Source organism: Tupaia chinensis, unplaced genomic scaffold, assembly GCF_000334495.1.
Source record: "Tupaia chinensis unplaced genomic scaffold, TupChi_1.0 Scaffold000561_1, whole genome shotgun sequence".
NCBI lineage: Eukaryota > Metazoa > Chordata > Mammalia > Scandentia > Tupaiidae > Tupaia > Tupaia belangeri.
The window spans coordinates 3,048,234-3,067,830 of NW_006160074.1; the positions used below are offsets into that span (position 1 = coordinate 3,048,234).

A 19,597-nucleotide genomic window follows, 5' to 3' on the forward strand; every position below is an offset into this window, starting at 1 on the left:
GCTGGACGGGTAAGGGGAGCCCGGAAGAACGCTGGTCGACGTGAGGGCGACAAGTGGCGCGGTCCTGGGAGCTTGACGGCCGGGGCCTGCGAGACGGGAGCCCCCAGAGGCGTCAGGTCTCTCTGCGTCCTGTGCTGTCACCGCAGCCCCGGAACGCGGAACCGTCTGCCGGGAGGCGCGGCTGGCCGGGCCCAGGCCCCGGCCTCCGTAATGCGAGCCCCGAGTCTCTCTCTGTGCCGCAGCTTCGCAGGTACTAACTTTGGGGTGCGGGTGCGGGGGGACCCTCAGATCTCTCAGCGCCCTCGGGTGGGAGGCTGTGGATGCGCGGCCCGCTGGGTACCTCCTTGTGGAGGCCGAAGCCGACTGGCTGTGTTTCAGCACGTTGAGCCCCTGGGTTTTCTTTGAGCAGTCGGGTTGGTGTAGGCCCAGTTGTCCTTTCCTCGTTCCTGGTCTTTAAAGCGAGTCCCAGAACTGTCCTCTCCGCCTTCTCAGGTCTTTGGGTAAGGTGTTAAGGCTTTTTGGAGGTAATTTGTGGGCCTATAACTCGGGTTGGGCACGAACACGAGTGAGGTAGGTTTTCATTGAATCAAGAATTGCTGAGTGCCAAATATGTACCCCGCGTGTAGGTGAGGGTGACTGTTGACTAGTGAAAAAAGGGACCCAAGGTCCACGACTATCTTCCTACTGGCAGTGGAAGGACCCGTGGAAACCTGCAACCCATTCTCATTAACTAAATTTCTGGGTAAGTGGCAAAACACCTTCTTGGGCTCATCACTAGCTCATCTTAGTTTTCACTTCCCCAGTTATGGATAGTGCTCAGTCTGCTCAACTCAGTGTAACATGTCAGCTTTTGGAGTTTCATCCTCGCTGGCGACCCCACAGCTCCCCCATGCCTCCCCCCCCAAAAAAAAAAGAATTAAAAGAGGTAGGTAGGGCGGTCCTGTGGCCTAGTGGTTAAGGGAGTTGGATCTCACATGGCCAACTGCTTGGGTTGTGCTCTAGTAGCTTGACAGGCATGCAGGTATGTGTGTATGGTGTCCAAAATCTTCACAGGATGAAATGGAGGGGAAGGGATGGAGGTGTGACCACAGCCCATTCGGGGTGCTTTCTTCCTCTCGCTCTGTCTCTGGAGAGCACAAGTGCCCTCTGGCATTTTTAAAAATTATCTTTTTAATTATGCTTAGTTTAAAACTCATTATATATATTTTTTGGAGAGGTTATTTTGCTATAGGGCACGTGCACTCGCTAGAAAGAGACAGACCGAGAGACACAAAAGTGAGAAATCACCCCCAGGGGGGATGTCCACGCCGCAATCCCTTCTACTCCATTGTCCTCTCGGGATCTTGGGCACACATGCACACGCGCCTGGCATGAGTTTAAGCCACCGGGTCCGAACCACGGTCGACTACATGGGAGTCCAGCGACATAGCCATTATGCCAACTGCTGGTCCCCTCATCTTATTTTTTTTAAAAATTATTTATTATTCTTAGTTTGTTGAGACAGAGACAGAGAAAGCAAGCCGCCAGGTTTTGGACTCAAACCACTGTCATACCACTTGCCAGCCCCTAAAACTCATCTTCTAAGATGGTAGAATTTACTGGAGCTTTCAGAGGATATATGCATAATTGAAATAACAGATCCTTCTTATACACTAACTTCTGGGTTTTTGTGTGTTTTATGAGTGTATTTCCTTTTCACGTGGTTCTGGCTAAATTACAAGGTTTTTTGTTACTGCTTTTTATTTTTTTTATTTTTTTTTATTTTTTGAGAGGTTTTCGCTATAGGACGCGTGCGCTCGCCAGAAAGACAGAGAGACATAGAGACAGAAAGCGAGAAATCACCCCCCAGGGGGGATGGTCACGCCGCAATCCCTTCTCCTTCATTCTCCTCCTGGGATCTTGGGCATGCACACACACGTGCCTGGCGTTGAGTTTTAAGCCACCGGGTCCAGGACACGAACCGCGGTAGACTACGTGGGGGGGTCCAGCGACATAGCCATTACACTAACTGCTGGTTCCCTCGTTACTGCTTTTAACTTTATTTTTCAGCCTCGGAGAAGTCTTACAAATGCTTATGGAATGGTATCCTGGCCCTTAACACTTTCAGTACATAGTGGATTATGAATAAGTCCTGAAGCACCATGCCCCATTTGCTCAGTCTGAGAAGATTCCTGTAGATAATTCATGTAGTTTTCAAATTGTATCTTTCTGGGTATAAAGTTAAGAAGCCTATGGCAACTTTCTTTTTTGAAAGAAAAAGGTAGTTTAAAAGTGAAAGTACACTCCTGAGAGGTAGGATTGGGCCTGGATGGACAAAGAGAGAGTGGCTTAAGGCTGCCTGTGGCGACTCTTAAGATTTAAATTTCATAAAAAGTATCAATCACTGGGTTCCCCATTATTTACACATACCAGGTCATATTGTGTATTTTTATTTTTCCCCCAGCAGTAGTTAGGGGCCAGTCCCATTCCAGGTACTTAGGGAGCCAGATGCCACATGACTGCCCAGTTGGAATTCTGGCTCTGTGGCTTGGAAAACATTAAAATTGACTTGAAATTGACTGAAAATCGAAGCAAACACTGCAAATTTTTAGCTATTAAATACTCCAAGGTATTTATTATTTTTTTGGAGAGGTTTTTGCTATAGGGCGTGTGTGCTCGCCAGACAGACAGAGACAGACAGAGAGACAGAAAGCGAGAAATCACCCCCTGGGGGGATGGCCACACCGCAGTCCCTTCTCCATTCTCTCGGGATCTTGGGCATGCACACACACACGCTCGGCGTGAGTTTTAAGCCACCGGGTCTGGGACTCGAACCGCGGTCGACTACATGGGAGTCCAGCGACATAGCCATTACACTAACTGCTGGTCCCCCAAGGTATATTTTTAAGGGTTGAGAATCAGCTGGACGCAGTCGAGTCCAATCATATAAACATACTAGAATTATACTGTATGAAGTTGCAGCAGAGGGCCAGCAGATGGAATAATGGTTACGTCACTGGACTCCCACATGGCCTATGGTAGTTAAAGTCACGGATTCAGGGGCTTAAAACCCATCCCTGGCATGAGTGCATGCGTGCCCAAGATCCCAGGAGGAGAATGTAGGAGAAGAGATCCTCCCAGGTCGCGATTATTTCATGCTTTCTGTCTCTCTGGCAAGTGTATGTACCCTTTAGCAAAAATCTCAAAAAAATGGGGGGGAGGAACACACACAGTAGATCTCTTTTATTTATTTATTTTAGTGTTTTGTTTTGTTTTAGAGGGAGATATTTGTATAGGTCATGTGTATTTGCCAGAGAGGCGGAGAGACAGAAAGCTGGAGAAATCACCGCCGGGCGGGATGGCTACTCCACACTCCCTTTTCCTCCCTTCTTTTCCGGATCTTGGGCATGCATCCACACGCCCCCACTGTGAGTTTCAAGAAACTGGGTCTGGGACTTGAACCAAGGTTGACTGGGGGGGTTCAGCCACATAACCATTATGCTACCTGCTGGTCCCAGGTTTTGTTTTTTTTTTTTCTCTAGGACGTGTGTGCTTGCTGGAGGCATAGAGAGCAACACTCAGAGAGAAAGTGAGAAACCACCCACAGGGGGGGTGGCCACACCGCAATCCCCTCTCTTCCATTCTCTCAGGAATTTGGGCACGCACACTCATACACTTGGTATGAGTTTCACGCATTCAGGTCTGGGACACAAATCACTGGACCGTGTGGGAGTCCAGTGCCTTAACCACCTACTTTATTTTAAACTTTTGCCATAGGGTACATGCTCTCACTAGAGAGAGACAGAGAGGGGGAAGGTCATGCCACAGTCTTTTCTCCATTCTCCTCTTAGACACGCACATGCACCCAGTGTTTTTTTTTCTGGAGAGGTTTATGCTATAGGGCACATGCGCTCACCAGAAAGACAGAGAAACAGAAAATGAGAAATCACTCCCCAGGGGGGATGTTCTCGCCATAGCCCCTTCTCCTCCATTCTCCTCTCGGGATCTTGGACACGCACGCATACATACCCAGTGCGAGTTTAAGCCACTGGGTCTGGGACTCGAACCACTGTTGACTACATGGGAGTCCAGCGACATAGTCATCATGCCAATTGCTGGTTCCTCTCCCCCTTTTTTTTTTTTTTCACCCAGTCTTTCTTTTAAGCCACTGGATCCAGTACTTGGACCACAGAGTCCACCATTGGGTTTCAGTGTCTTAATCACCAGGCCTCCTGTTGGTTCTTATCTCTTTTATGCTTATGCCTTTATTATTGTTTCTTAGTCCTCCACCCACCCACCTGCATTAGCTTGTGAGCTTGTGACCTCCATGACTCATCTCAGGGTGTCTACAGCCTTAAGGCAAAAGAAGCCCAGGTCATTAACATTTGAGTTTCCCAAGACCCAGGCCCTACTATATAAGTAATTTTCCCAAGGATAATTTTTTTAAGAGGTTTTTGCTATAGGCCTCGTGTGCTCACCGGAAAGACAAAGAGACATAGACAAAAAATGAGAAATCACCCCCCACCCCAGTGGGGATGGCCCCACCACAATCCCTTCTCCATTTTCCTCTCAGGATCTTGGGTACACATGCACATGGACCCACTTGAGTTTAAGCCGCTGGGTTGAGTTCTTGAAACAGTGGACTACTGGGAGTCCTGCGACATAACCATTATTCCATCTGCTGGTTCCTCAGAGATAGTTTTGAGTATCTGAAAATGTACCCACTTAAGAATCCTTTCTTTTGGGACCAGCAGTTAGCATAATGGCTATGTCACTGGACTCCCACGTAGTCGACCAAGGTTCCAGTCCAGGAACTGGGGGCTTAACCTCACGCCGGGCGCGTGTGTGTGCCTCCCCAAGATCCCAAGAGGAGAATGGAGGAGAAGGGATTGCGACGGGGCCATCCCCCCTGGGAGGTGATTTCTCGCTTTCTGTCTCTCTGTCTCTCTCTGTCTGTCTGGCGAGCGCACGCGCCCTATAGCAAAAACCTCTTAAAAAAAAAAAGAATCCTTTCTCTTCTTAGGATTTTGGGTATGCAAGCAAACATGCCTGGCGTGAGTTTTAAGTCACTGGGTCTGGGACTCAAATCATTGTTGACTACGTGGGAGTCCAGCAACATAACCATTATGCTGTCTGCTGATCCCTAAGATATATATATATACACACACATACATACACATATATTTATATATACATACATGTGTGGTGTGTGTGTTTGTATGCTTGCTAGAGGGAGACAGAGAAAATCAGGGAGAAAGCATCCTCTGAGGTCATTGGTCTCACTGCAAATCCTTCTTCATTTCTCCTTTCTTTTGGGATTTTGGGCACATGTGCCAGGCATGTTTTTCAAGCTGCCAGGTCTAGCACTCAACTGGGCAGTAACATGTGGGCTTGAACTGCCTTCACCACCATACCACTATGCCACCTTCTGGCCCTCAGCTAATATTTGAATTACTGTATTGCTTAAGACTTTCGACTTCTCAGTCTTAAAATACGTCCACTTCAGTAAAGGAATGCATTTATTTATATTAATTGCCAGAGGGTATGTCTGCTTGTCAGAAAAAGTCGGAGAGAGAGGGAGAGAGTGGGAACTGCCCAATGGTTACACCACAATCTGGTCTTCGCCTTTTCTCCATGCCATCAGATGGATTTGCGGCCCACATGCACACATACCCTGGGGTTTTTCAAGCCTCTGGGCCCAGGATTTGGAATGGCAGTTGGCCTCTGGGTTCCCACTCCTTTCATCACAATGCTAGGGTGACCTAAGAAGTTTATCTGTGAACAGAACTTTGTTGAACCTTATATGTAGATGATTGGTAAGGAATTTTCAATGTGGGATGTTGAGCTGAGTAAGATGAATTTCCATAAGCCGCCATTTTTGTGCATTGATTTAACGGTAGAAAGTGCGTAGAGTTGCTGGTCCTGCTTCCTCTCTGGAATTGTGGAGACAGAAACTCCAAATAATCTGATAGGGTAGCGGTACTGTAGCCAGGAAAATGTAATGGAAGCTGTATAGTCTTTACTGCCCTAGGGAAATCAAAAAGCCTTTTTTTTTTGAGAGGTTTTTGCTATAGGGGGCGGGCACTCGCCAGACAGACATAGAGGGACAGAGAGACAGAAAGCGAGAAATCACCCCCCAGGGAGAATGGCCACGCTGCAATCCCTTCTCCTCCACTCTCCTCTCAGGATCTTGGGCATGCACGTACATGCGCCCGGCATGAGTTTAAGCCATCGGGTCCGAGACCCAAACCACGGTTGACTATGCGGGAGTCCAGCCACATAGTCATTATGCTAACTGCTGGTTCTCCAAAAAGCTTTTCTTAAGGTTTGAGTTTTAAATCCTTAAAGGGATTTTGAATCCTTAAAGGAATTTTTAATTATTTTTTGAGTAGCTGGGTGTTTTTAACTATAGAGTAAATGTGGGCCAGTTTATTTAGAGAAACCCTTTGAAGGACAATTTAAATTGCACAGTAGTTTGTCTTGTCCTAGTTGTGTCCCTCACATGCCCTTTGTCACCAGGGAAGGGGTGAGAATGTGAATCACCACTACTTGGAAAAACAGCTCAATGCTGAGTTGACTGCCAGTTGTATCTCCTTAGAAAAAGTAAGGGTAAATCAAGAATTTATGGAAGTCATAACTTAATACTGCTATTTAAAAAAAAGTACTTCTTGGGACCAGCAGTTGGCATAATGGCTATGTCGCTGGACTCCCGTGTAGTCAACCACAGTTTGAGTCTTGGACCCAGTGGCTTAAACTCACACCAGGCGTGTGTGCTTGTGTGCCCAAATCCCAAGAAGAGAATGGAGAAGGGATTGCAGCATGGACATCGCCCGTGGGGGGTGATTTCTCGCTTTCTGTCTCCCTGTCTCTCTGTCTTTCTGGTGAGCGCACGTGCCCTATAGCAAAAAGCTTCTCCCCCAAAATAAATAAATACTGCTTCCACTTTTGATTTGTACACACACAAGTGAAATACTGGGTTAAAAATCATTTTATGTATTTTCAGTACCAGCAGTTAGCATAATGGCTGTTGCTGGACTCCCATGTAGTTGACCACGGTTCTAGTCCTGGACCCGGTGGCTTAAACTCAGGCCGGGCGTGTGTGGTGTGTGCCCAAGATCCTGAGAGGAGAATGGAGGAGAAGGGAATATTGCATGGCCACTCCCCCCAGGAGAAGGGATTATGGCATGGCCATCCCCCCTGGGGGGTGATTTCTCGCTTTCTGTCTTTCTGTCTCTCTCTTTCTGGCGAGCGCATGCACCCTATAGCAATAAAACCTCTCCAAAAAAAAATCATTTTATGTATTTTCAAATCTTATTTTTTAAAAAATTTTTTGCTATAGGGTGCTTGTGCTTGCCAGAAAGACAGAGAGAGACAGAGAGATAGAAAGCAAGAAATCACCGCCCCACCCAGGGGAGATGACCACACCACAATCCCTTCTCCTTCATTCTCCTCTCAGGATCTTGGGCACACAGGCACATTCACCTGGAGATAGTTTAAGCCACCAGGTCCAGGACTCAAACCGCAGTTAACTACATGGGAATCCAGTGACATAGCCACTATGCCAGCTCCTGGTCCCGTTTATGAAGAACTTTCTAAATGGAAAAAGGGATCTTTATGATTTTATAACTCTGATGTTTAAAAGTGGAGAGATTACCGTTTTGTTCTGTTTGGCTTAATGTACTTAACCTGTTTATTTCCTTTTTACTTGTTCGTGATTTGCCATATTGCTTTTTTTAGGAAATAAGGTCTCAGGCTGGCCTTCTGACCTAGTGGTTAAGGGAACCAGATTCCACATGGCCAGCTTCACATTCACAGTTTGAATCCTTGCTGCTGCAGTTTAGAAAACACAGTGGGTGCATGTGTGTACCCCAGATCCTGACAAGATGGAGAAACGGATGGGGCTGGCCAGTGGCGTGGTGGTTAAGGGCACTGGACTCCCCCCCCGCCGATCACGGTTTGAGTTCTAGACCTAGTGGCTTGCTTTCTCACTTGCTGTCTCTCTTGCTCTCTCCTACTGTCCCTTTCTGGTCAAATTAAAATAAATAAAATAAAGTAAAATCTTTAAAAAATAAAAGCGAAATGGTGAAAGTATTGCGGTATGACTATGCCTTTGGGCAGTCCTTCTCCCTTTCTCTCTGTCTCTGTCTCCCTGGCCAGTGTATACACTAGCTGGCCAAAATAAAAAATAAAAGAGACAGCGTCTCCCTGTTTTGCCCAGAATGGTCTCAGACTTCTGATCCTCCTACCTCAGCCTCCTGTGTAGCTAGGATTAAAGGCATGCTGGACCAGCAGTTAGCATAATGGCTGTGTTGCTGGACTCCCATGTAGTTGACCGTGGTTCGAGTCGCAGACCTGGTGGCTTAAATTCACGCCATGCCATGTGTATGTGCGTGCCCAAGATCCCAAAAGGAGAATAGAGGAGAAGGGATTGTGGCGTGGCCATTCCCCTTGGGGAATTTTCGTGATTTTTCACTTTCTGTCTCTCTCTCTTTCTGGCGAGCACACGTGCCCTTATAGCAAAAACCTCTCAAGAAAAAAAAAGGGTATGCGCCACTTTGCCTGCCTTCATATTGAACTTTTAAGCCTGAATCCAAAACATTAAAAACTTTATGTTAAAATGGCTGGCAGGTGGTTAAGAGTGCTGGACTCCCACATGGCCGACCATGGTTTGAGTCCTAGACCTGGTGGCTTGCTTTCTCACCTCGCCCCCACTCTGTCTTTCTCTGGTCAAATTTAAAAATAAATAAAGAGTTAAATAAATAATAATTCTAAAAAAAAGTTGTTAAGAAAAAGAACAAGAACCTAATTAAAAATAAAAAACTCTTTATGTTAAATAGCTGTTTCTGGACTCCCACATAGTTGACCCCGGTTTGAGTCCTGACCCAGTGGCTTAAACTCAGGCCAGGCACGTGTGCATGTGTGCCCAAGGTCCCAAGAGGAGAATGGAGGAGAAGGGATTGCAGCGAGGCCACTCCCACCCCCGGATGATTTCTTGCTTTCTGTCTCTCTGTCTCTTTCTGGCAAGTGCATGTGCCCTATAACAAAAACCTCTCAAAAAAAAAAAAAGAAGAAGAAGAAAAGAGAAGAAACAAAGAAAACATAGGGAAAAAAATCTTTTTTTTGGGGGGAGGGCTTTAGGGCAAGTGTGCTTGCTGGAGAGAGGCAGAGAGGGAGAGTGAGAAATCACCCACCAAGAGGATTGTCCATGCTACGGTCTCTTCTCATTCAGTGTCCTTTTGAGATTTTGGGATATGCATGGACATGTGCTTTTTTTTTTTAAAGACTTTTGCCATAGGGTATATGAACTTGCTGGAGAGAGACAGAAAAAGATAGTAACAAGGAAAGTGAGAAATCACCCCCACTGGGGCGATGGCCATACTGCAGTCCCTTCTTCTCCTTTTTCCTCCTAGGATTTTCCGCACACACGCACATGAACCTGGCATAATTTTCAAGCTGCTTGGTCTGAGGCTCGAACCACGGGTGGCCATGTACCCGCTGTGACATTTACAAGCCCACCTTATTCAAGTCTTAACACCAGCTTCCATCTAGATTACTTCTGCTTCCAGTATATTTACTTTCTCTTACCCTCCATGTTCAGATGAATGTTTCTAAATCCCCAGATCCCCACGCAGCTGTGTACTCACCCTGCCGACCAGCCGTTAAAGTCTCTTGTTTACTTTCTTGTCTTCCTGGTAAGCTGTCTAGACCATACTTACCCACCTTAGTTTTCTTTACTCTTGTATGAAAATTCTCAACTGTGTATTTTCTCTCCTTTTCTTCTAGGACTCCAGTAATAGGTACAGTAGCCCTTTCTCCATGTCCTCTGTCAGGTAACCCTCTTGTCTGTTGTCTTAGTGTCACAGTATTGTTAAATAATGCCACAGAAATGCCCCTTTTCATTCTCTAAAGCAACCCAGAAGTGTGTGGTCAGTTCACATCTCCTGTATTTTCTCTGTTTTTCATCCTTTGCCTCTCTGTGGTTCATTTTGAATATTTTCTTGCCTATATTCCTTTTCTCCATTTTTTAAAGTATGTTTTTACCTTAGGGCACATGTTCTTACTGGAGAGACATAGACAGTGAGAGCAAGAGTGAGAAATAACCCCCAGAGGGATAGCCATGCTGCAATTCCTTCTCCTCCATTTTCCTCCCAGGATCTTGGGCATGCATGCTTGCATGCCCCACGTGAGCTTCAAGCCACTGGATCTGGGACTCAAACTGTGGTCACTCATGTGGGAGTCTAGTGACATAACTGCTCTGCCATCTGTTGGCTCCCCTTTTCACTGTTTTTCTCTTCTCCTGGCCTAATGTAGTTTTAAAATCAGTAATTGAAAAAACTCGGGCCAGCAAGTGAAGCGGTGGGTAAGGTGCTGGAGTCTCACATGGCCTACTGCAGTTCGAGTCCTGGACCTTTGAAAATCATGCTGGGTGCATGCCCCAAATCCTGAGGGATGACCGGAGAAGGCATTGAAGGGTAGCCTTCTCCCTGGAGGGTGATTTCTCACTGTTTGTCTCTGTCTCTTCAGCAGGCACATGCACCTTATGGCAAAAACCTAAAAAAAAAAAATAAACAAAATAAAACACATTTAGTGTATTATATTTATTTATATGTTCTAGAACTTGTTTTGTTTCATTTTTTGTTTTGTTTTGTTTAGAGGGTGCATGTACCTACCAGAAAGAGAAGACAGGGAGAAAAAGCACCACCCCTACCCACAAGGGCTCATAGTCACTCCTTAACCCTTTCTCCTCCATTTCTTCATTCTGTCAGGATTTGGGGCACATAAACATGTGCCCAGTGTGTTTTTCAAGCCACCAGGGCCAGCATTCAAATCTCATGGTCACTGATGGCCATGTGGGATTCAACTCCCTTTACTACTAGGCCATGGGTTCCTTTGGTTCTTTCTATAGTTTCTAGTTCTCAGTTAAAATTCTCTATTATGGGTTTTATTTCATTGAACACTTAAAAAAAAAAAAACCTCTCTTTTTTTGAGATTTTTTTTTTTGCTATAAGGCGTGTGCGCTCGCCAGAAAGAGAGAGACAGAGAGACAGAAAGTGAGAAATCACCCCCCCAGGGGGGATGGCCATCCGCAATCCCTTCTCCTCCATTCTCCTCTCGGCATCTTGGGCACGCATGCACACGCACCTGGTGTGAGTTTAAGCTACCGGGTCCGCGACTCGAACTGTGGTTGGCTACATGGGAGTCCAGCGACATAGCCTTTGCACTATTTGCTGGTCCTGCCTCATTATTTTTATTATTATTATTATTGAAAAAAATTTGCTATCGTGCATATGTGCTCACCAGAGACACAGAGAGAAAGCAAGTCTCCAGGTCTGGGACTTGAACTGTGATTAACCATGTGTGAGTCCAGATCTTAACTGCCATATCATCTGCTGACCCTTTAACTGAACACTTAAACACAGTTATCTTAAAGGCTCTAATAACGCCATTAATGTTTCTAATACTTTTTAAAATAGGTATGTTTTTTATTATTTAGTTTTATTTATTATTATTATTTAAATTTCCTTCAGGGCATGTGTTCTCACTAGAGAGAAACAGGGAGGGAGGGAAAGTGAGAAAGCTAGCTGCCAGGTCTGAGACTTGAACCATGGTTGGCCAGCACCCCAGCCACCGCACCACTTGGTGGCTTCTCTAATGTTATTTTATCTCTTGAATTTTAGCCATTTGGGTTTGTCTCCATGAATGGGTGGTCTCCTTTAAATATATACCAGATATCGTATATGAAAAGTTATAAAGATGATTTGTGACTAGTGGTAGGGTGGCCGGTGCTACGGGCTGTGAAAGAATTCATAGACTCAGAGTAAGAACAGAATAGTTGTTGGTTCACTTTTCAAGAGAGTAAACGGGCCAGACGCGGAGCTGCATGGGCCCTGAAGGGTGGGGCTGTGGACTTCACCGGCCCCTAAGGAAAGGCGGGTTACGGTTAGGGAGTCACGGTGGTCAGGATGCCTGCTGGCCCTCCACAACCCCTGGGCTGTTTTACTGTTATCTCTGGGTGTCACTTCTGGCAGTTATAGTCTGCCATATATCTTGTTTGTCCTTAGCCGGTTGCCAGCTGCAGGATGTCACTGTCATTCTGTCTGAAGGCTAGAACTTAGGAACAAAACAAGGTCAGCCCTCTGAGAGAAGACTGGCTGGCAGGGACATGCCGGAGGAGAGGGAGAAGATGCCTGAGGCACCTGGGAGGCTCTGAATGCAGCCTTCAGCTAGGATGGCAGTGTTTTCTTCCTGAGAGCAGTTACGCTTCTTTCTGACAGAGGCTCAGAGTGGACTTTATTCCACATCATGAAAGCTGAGTGATTTCTAAAGTGTTTTATAATGAAAACCTTTACCTTGAACCACCTCTGAAAAGAGAAAGGAAAAACCAAACTGTTTTCTCTGCTCCCTGTTCCCCTCTTCCCCCACGGGCATGGTCTCGCCATCCACAATCCCTTCTCCTTTGTCCTCTCAGGATTTGGGGCACATATATATATACCTAGTGTGTTTTTCCAGCCTCCCTGTGCAGGACTCGAACCACGCTATAGGCCATGTGGGATCTGGCTACCCGCAACCACCATGCTGCTGGCTGGCCCTGATTGTTTCTAACGCGTTGGAGACAGCACCTCCTGCAGGGTCTTGATGCTGTGGTCCACCACGCCCTGCCCCAGCATCAGCCATCCCCAGGTCATGAGCACATCCATGTCCGGCATGCTTCTGCCCTCTACGTGTGCCCTGCCTATTCAGGGAGGTCTCGACATGAACCTGGAACCTTCCTATGGGCCAGCCTCATAGACCATCACATTTTAGCACCGCACCACCATCTGACTCCTAGTTGGCTGCTATAAAACACGCAGAAAGTGTTGTAAGGATGTGGAAAAATTGGAACTCTTGTGCCCTGTTGGTGCGAATGTAAAATGGTACAGCCATTATGGAAAACAGTATGACAGTTCTTAAAAAACTTAAATATAAAATTGCCATATGATGCAGCAATTCCACTTCTGGGTATACATCCGAAGAATTGAAAGAGGGGCCTTAAAAAGATAGTTGTACATCCATGTTCATAACAGTTTTACATAGCCAAAATGTAGAAGCTTCATGTCTTCATTATGTGTGAATGGATCAACAAAGTGGTTTATCCATACAGTGGAGTATTACTCAGTCTTAAAAAGGAGGGAAATTCTGGGCTGGAAGTTGGCCTTAAGCTGGTGGTTAAAGGTGCTGGACTCTTACATGGCTGACTATGGTTTGAATCCCAGACTGAAGGCTTGCTTTCTCACTCCTCCACCCCCATCACTCTTGTCAAAGTAAAATAAATAAATAAAATGAAATGAAATGAAATAATTCTTTAAAATATTTTTTAAAAGGAGGGAAATTCTGACCCATGCTACAATATGTGTTAATCTTAAGGACATTTCTCTCTCGCTCGCTCACTTTTTTTTTTTATAACCATATGGCTTGTGTGCTTGCTGAAGAAAGACAGAGGAAAATTGAGAAACCACCCTGCAAGAAACCACCCTGCAGCAGGGATGGCCATGCTATAATCTCTTCTCCATTCTACTTTTAGAATTCTGGTCATGTGCACATGTATGTCTGGTATGACTTTTAAAGCTGCTGGGTCTGGGACTTGAAGAGAGTGATCTGCCATGTGGGAGTCCAGCACCTTAACCACCACCCCACCTGCTGGCCCCAGGAAACACAATTTTTTAAAAGCTAGCTTGAAGTAATATAAATTATAGCTCTGTGTTTTGAGAATATTTTGTTTTAGGGCACATGCTTTTGCTGGGAGAGAGAGAGACTGTGAGAGGGAAAATGAGAAATCCTCCTCCCTTCCAGGGTGGATGGCCACCCTGCAATCCCTTTTCTGTTCTCCTCTCGGGATCTTGGGCACACATGCACACGTGCCCGGCATGAGTTTAAGCCACCGGGTCTGGGATTCGATCTGCAGTTGACTACATGGGAGTCCAGCGACATAGCCATTACGCCAACTTCTGGTCCCATGTGCCATACTTTATCTTTTTGTAAAGAATTATTCATTTAGCTTTATTCATTATTATTATTATTATTAAATTTGCTATAGGGTATGTGCACTCACCAGAAAGAGATTGACAGAGACAGGGAAAGTGAGAAAGCGAGCTGCCATGTCCAAGGCTTGAACTGAGCTGTGGTCAGCCATGTGAGAGTCCAACACCTTAGTCACCATGCCGCCCTCCCCCCATTATTATCTTTATGACCAGTTTGGTTATCTTCCTGTCATGGCTTGTGGCTTATGGAGATAGCAGTTTGTCTGAGTGGTTTAGGCAGGCCTTGACTGCAAAGGCAATCAAGTTGTTTATGAATGTCCACCAAAGCAGTCAGGTAAACATGTTTGTCAACATATGTTGTTTTGAAGACGTATGGTGTTGGTTGCCTAGCACAAGTAGGGCCGTATTTTAGTAGTGTTTTGTATGCCTAGTGGGTTGAAAGACATGCTAGGCATGGGAATGTTCATGTCCAAAATCCTAATAGGGTGCAGAAATGGAGAAGAAATTGTGGCATGGCTATTCCCCATTGAGGGATGCTTTCTTTGCCTCCTTTTCCCTCTTGCATCCTCTGTCAATAAAAAAATGAAAAATTTGGGCAGATGGCATAATAGTTACTTTGCTGGACTCTTACATAGTTGACTGTGATTTGAGTCCTGACCTGGCAACTTAGAACTCATGCCAGGCGCGTGTGCATGTGTGCCCAAGATTCCAAGAGGAGAATGGAGAAGGCATTGTGGTGTGGCCATCCTCCCTGGAGGGTGATTTCTCCCTTTCTCTGTCTCTCTGGCAAGCACATGCACCCTATAGCAAAAATCACTAAAAAAAAATAATAAAAATTGAAGGGTCAGCAGGTGGTGTGTTGGTTGATTTACTCCCACATTACTAACCGGGGTTTGAGTCCCAGACCTGGTGGCTTGCTTTCTCGTTTTCCCATTTTCTCTCTGTCCATTTCTTTCTCTGGTCAGTTTAAAAAATAATAATAAATAAAATTTAATTTATATTTATGTTTTTTTGTTTTTGAGAAGTGCTATAGGGCGCGTGCACTTACCAGAACGACACAGAGAGATAGATAGAAAGCGAGAAATCACCCCCCAGGGGAGATGGCCACTCCGCAATCCCTTCTCCTCCATTCTCCTCTCAGGATCTTGGGCACACACACTCACGCACCCAGCTTGAGTTTAAGCCACCGGGTCCAGGACTTGAACTGTGGTTGACTATGTGGGAGTCCAGTGACATAGCCAGTATGCCAAGTGCTGGTCCCAAAATTTCATAAATATTTGGGACCAGTAGGTGGCATGGTGGTTAAGGGCGCTGGACTCCCACATGGCCGAGCATGATTCGAGTCCCAGACCTGGCGGCTTGCTTTCTTATGCTCTCTCTTGCTCTCTCACACACTATCACTCTCTGGTCAAATTAAAATAAACAAATGGATAAATAACGTTAAATAAAATAATTCTTTAAAAATTAATAATTTTTTTTTTAATTAAAAATTGAGATATAGTTTCAGCAGCAGTGTGAGTCCCTGGCCTGGCTGACCTGAAAACAAGCTGTACACTCAAGTACTTGTCCAGGAACCTGGCGGGCTGGAGTACTGGAAGAAGGGATTACAATATGACCAAGCCCTGTGGAGGGCGCTCTCTCTCTCACTTGTACACGCTTACTTTCTCATAAATTAGAAAAAAGGTAAATTGAGACAGGACCAGCCGGTGGCCTGGTGGTTAAGGGAGCCAGCTTCCACATGGCCAACCACGCAGTTGGAGTCCTGGACATTGTGACTTGAGAAGCATGTTGGGTGTGCGTGTGCCCAAAACCCCAGAAAGAGGGAGAAATGGAGGAGAAGGGGTTGTGCTTGACCACACCCCATGGGAAGGTGCTTTCTCCCTCTCCTCTTTCTCTCCCCTTCTTGTCTCCGGAGAGCGCACGTATCTTCTAGCCAAATTTAAATAAAAGAATGAAACAGTGAGATGTAATTCACATACCAGAAAAGTCACCGGCTCAAAGTTAAATTGTTGGCCTGGCTTCCCGGCCTAGTGATTTAGGGAGCCAGATCTCACATGGCCAACTGCACGGTTCAGTTTGAGACCCAGAGACTTGAAAACACCTGGGCACGTACACGCTCACCTCACCATTCTCCATAGTGGTTCTTTCTCTCGCTCTCTCTGTGTCTCTGTATCTCACTCTGGTGAGCACATATACCCTTAGGCATATAAAGAGAAAAGTGTTTGTTGAAAGAAAGAAATCCATCAATTTTGTAAGTTAAAACAAACAAAAATCCTTAAGATCCGGACAGTGGTGTAGTGATAAATGCGATGTTCTGGGAGGCAGACCGACATGCGAAACCCCTAGTTTTGTGTCTGGAGAGCTCCCTGAGTGTAACAGGTCCATGTGTGACTCTATCTGGAGTTAGCCTGAGGCGAGGGGTAGATCGCAGATTCTGGACCATATTAAGAGTCTTTGTCTCGGAGCTGGCAGGTGGGGCAGTGGTTGAGAGGCTGGATTCCCATATGGCTGACTGCAGTTTAAGTCCTGGACCTGGCAGCTTGCTTTCTTACTTTCCCGCTCTCTGTTCTTATCTCTGTGTGCCTCTATCTGATCAAATTAAAATAATAATAATGAATAAAATTAAGTAAGTAGTCATTTTTAAAAAAGAATCTCTATCTTTGTCTCTCTCACTCATGGAAGAAATAAACTTTTAAAACTTAAAAGAATGCCAAGCAGGTGATGTAGTGGTTACAGTGCTGGACTCCTACATGGTTGACTGTGGTTAAAATCCTGGACCTGGTGGTGTGAAAGTCAAGTTGGGTGCATGTGTGCGTGTGTGCCCAGATTGTAGGAAAATAGAGAAGGGATTGTGCCGGCTATCCCCTCTCCTCAGGGGGGCTGATTTCTCTCTCCATCAGTATCTGTCTTTGTTTCTCTCCAGGACCACTCATGCCCTATGGCAAAAAGCTTAATGGAAAAAAAAAATTATAATTATTTTTGCTTCATTTTATTTATTATTCACTTTATTTTCATTTGACCAGAGAGAGAGAGAGAGAAAGCAAACTGCCAGGTCCGGGACTTGAACCGTGGTCAGCCACATGGGAGTGTCTAGCGCCCTAACCACCACGCCACTTGCTAATCCCAATGGAAAAAAATTTAAAAAACTTAAAAGAACGTAGCAATGATATCATACTTACCTGGGTTGTATATTACGGATTAAAAAAGAAGAGAAAGGCCAGCCCATGTCTGGGTTAAGAAGGCCAGATCCCACATGGCTGGCTGTGTGGCTGAAGTCCTGGACCAAGCAACTTTAAAAACACATTAGGTGTGTGTGAGTGTGTCCAAAATCCTGAAAGGAGGAGAAAGAGGAGGATGGAAGTGGCATGACCATCCCCCATGGGGTGTGTTTCCTCCCTCTTCTTCTCGCTCCCTCTCTCTGATGAGGGCATGTGATCTCTGGCAAATCAGAGAGAAAGAGATAGAGAAAATAGAAGAACAGAGAAAGACTGAAAAAGAGGGAATTACTTGGAAAAAAAGGAAAATAAGGAAGGCCCATACATAGACATAGCGTCTGTCATCTCTGCCCCCTTTGTCCTCATTTTACATCCTTATCTTAAATTTCAACCCACTACTGAATTTAAAATGGTACATCTGCTTTGGAAAACAGTTTGGCAGTTCCTCAAAAAGTTAAATGTTGAATTACCATATGACCCAGGAATTCCACTTCTCATTATATACTCCAGAAAATGGAAAACATATGTTATCCTAAAAACTTCACGAATGTTCTTAGCAATATTATTCATACCAGACAGACCAAAAAGTAGACACAACTCACCTGATAAATCACTAAGCAAAATGTGTTACATATACCTACACGCTAGATTATTTTCCAGCCATCAGAAAGACTGATGTACTGATAACATGCTACGATAAGTACTGAATATTGAAAATATGCTGTGAAGAAGCCAGTTGCAAAAGGTCATATAGTATATGATTTCACTTAAATAAAATGTCCAAAATATGTGCATTTGTAGACACACAACATACAGTCATAGTTGCCAGGGATTGATGAGAAGGAAAGAGAGAGTGATAAAGGATTTTGGATTTCTTTCTTTTTTTTTTTTAAAAGAATTGTTTTATTTATTCATTCACTTATTTTAATCTGAACAGAGAGAGACACAGAGAGAGGGAGAAGGAAAGTGAGAAAGCAAGTAACCAGGACCAGGACTCAACTGTGGTTGGCCATGTAGGAGTGTCTAGCATCTTAACCACCATGCCACCTGCCGGTCCCCAGTTCTCTCTTCTGTTTCCCATCTTCTAGAACTTTGATGTTGTCATCTCTTTGTCTGCTCCTGCGTACATGAATATATGCTTGTTGAAATCTCCTCCCCTTCTTTTTTTCTTTCTTTTTTTTTTTTTGTTATTTTAAGTATGTTTTAGGAGGGAGCATAAGTAAACATTAACATTGAAAACTTTATGCTTGCTAGTCCATTCACTTTTTCTTTCGCAGTACTTTCATTTGTTATTTTCTCTTCTGTTCTCGCTGTCTTTGGGCATTACTTACACTTTTTATATTTCTTTCTTTTCGAGAGGTTTTTGCTATAGGGCGCGTGCACTCATCAGACAGACAGAGAGACAGAAAGCGAGAAATCACCCCCCCGGGGGTATGGTCATGCCGCAATCCCTTCTCCTCCATTCTCCTCTCGGGATCCTGGGCATGTGCGCACATGCGTGAGTTTAAGCCACCGGGTCCGGGACGCGAACCGCGGTCAACTATGTGGGAGTCCAGCAACATAGCCATATGCTAACTGCTGGTCCCAACACACCTTTTATATTTCTATAAATATATTTGAGGATTGAGAAGGTAACTGAGATAAATATCTTTTTTTTTCTGCCTTTCTGAGTAGAACTCATGTATTTTATTTTTTCACCTAAAATTAGTATTTCAGTACAAAAGTAAGTTAAAATCTAGAAAACCCGCTTACTTGGTTGTGTTCTTTTCTCTTAGTTGGATTTTATCATTTGTACTTAAGATGTGTAAGATCTCGTGCTTAGCATTTCGATGTTGGCAATTTCTATAGCCATTATACAACAATGGCAAATTAATTATTTTCAGAGAATTATCCTAAAACGTTTAATCTGATACAAGTTTATACATGTTTCCTAACACCCTGGGGACTTCAAAGTGTTATTTCTTATGAAGTTCTATTCATGAAAGTGATGTGCTGAGAATGATGCTAAAATGAAATTTCTATTTAAGGTTCCATATTTTTTATTAATCTTAACTGTCTTAAATCTTGAAAAAAAGTTTTAATTAAATGAAGTTACTTCTCAGACAAGAAAAGCTATTAGTAGCAAGTCAAGGGAAACAGGCATGGTTTGAAGGGACAGAAATATCTGTAGGAGCATTATGTTGAATAAAAACATTTTTGGCCTAATTAGACATTTAAAAAAATCTGATACAGGACCAGCAGATAGCGTAATGGCTATGTCGCTGGACTCCCATGTCTTCAACCACGGTTCGAGTTCTAGACCCAGTGATTTAAAACTCATGCTGGGTGCGTGTGTGTGTGTGCCCAAGATCCCAAGAGGAGAATGGAGGAGAAGGGATTGCAGCG

General features: G+C 44.7%; 1 protein-coding gene across 7 annotated transcripts in view; it reads left to right on the forward strand.

Annotated features, from left to right (window-relative positions):
- Nucleotides 1–6: 6 nt before the first annotated feature.
- The window catches only part of ATG13 (autophagy related 13), a 66,613-nt gene continuing 47,022 nt past the window's right edge, over nt 7–19,597 (forward strand). For 5 of the 7 annotated variants that reach the window (XM_006157780.3, XM_006157783.3, XM_006157784.3 and 2 more), the window contains exon 1: nt 7–250. The gene's annotated coding sequence lies outside the window, so the exon portion shown is untranslated. Of the gene's footprint in view, nt 251–626; nt 743–9,787; nt 9,810–19,597 lie in introns of those variants that run through there. The other 2 variants (XM_006157781.3, XM_006157782.3) reach the window with 2 other exon arrangements.